Below are 1,055 nucleotides of genomic sequence, written 5' to 3'. Positions count from 1 at the left end.
CTTCTATACCCTTCCTTATTCCCATCATCATTCCCCCTATCGCCCTCCCTTTTCTATTCCTCCTACTCGCCCATTGCATCTCCCATTTAAACTCCCTCGACAATCTTCCCCTCACCCTCTCCCACCCCCCTTTCTCCATCCACGTCTCCGACATTACCACTATATCCCATTCCTCTATTTCCTTCCAGAACTCCCTTTCTTTCCCCCTAATCCCCGCCACATTCCAAAAAGCCACTTTCACCATCCCTCCCTCCTCTCCCCCATCCCTTGCCTCCTCACCTCTCCCCTCCATCCTCACTCCTCCACTCTCCCTTCCCCCTTCGTCCCCATCCCTCCGACTTTCCCCTCTCCTTGTCCTACTTCCCCCCTGCTCCTTCCCTCCCTCCCTACCTAATCCCCCCTCCCTCCTTCCCCCGATGCCTCTTCCCCCTCTTTTCCTCTTCCGATTTCCTTCCCCTTCCTCAATCCCTCCTCCCTCTCATCCCAGAACCACCATTCCCCGTTTATCATCGCCCTATTCACTCCCATCCAAATCCTCGCCCCCTTCTTTTCCTCCACCCTAACCGCCTCTCTAAATCTCCATCTAGCCCGCCTTTCTCTCCAAGTCAAATCCTCTTCTATCCAAACCTTTCCCCCCCTCAATCCTTTCTTCCTTCTCATCACCTCCCTCTTCCCCTCCTCCGTCTCTAGCTTCACCACTGCCATCTCCCCCCACTCTTCTCTTCCCGTTCTCATCGTTCTCGCCTCCTCTACCTTCACCTCCGCTCCTATGCTCCTGAATATCTCCCCTATCACATTCCTCACCTCCTTCCCCTCCCCTTTATACCCTTTCACCACTACATTTCTTTTCCTTTCCTGCCTTTCCATTCTTTCCCACGACCATTCCATCTTCCTTACCCTCTCCTCCACCCCCTTATCCTCCCCTCCCTTCACCCCCCTTCCTCCAGCTTCTTCACCCTCTTCTCCAATTCCTCCATTCCCTTCCCCTTTCCCTTTATGCTCATACTCCCTTCCCACTTCCTCTCCAGCTCCTCAATTCTCCTCTGCATTCCCTT

This window comes from Odontomachus brunneus, unplaced genomic scaffold, assembly GCF_010583005.1.
Source record: "Odontomachus brunneus isolate Ranch 3 - 2012 unplaced genomic scaffold, Obru_v1 Obru_scaffold_369, whole genome shotgun sequence".
Classification (NCBI taxonomy): domain Eukaryota; kingdom Metazoa; phylum Arthropoda; class Insecta; order Hymenoptera; family Formicidae; genus Odontomachus; species Odontomachus brunneus.
Note: the sequence above shows the minus strand (reverse complement) of the source record.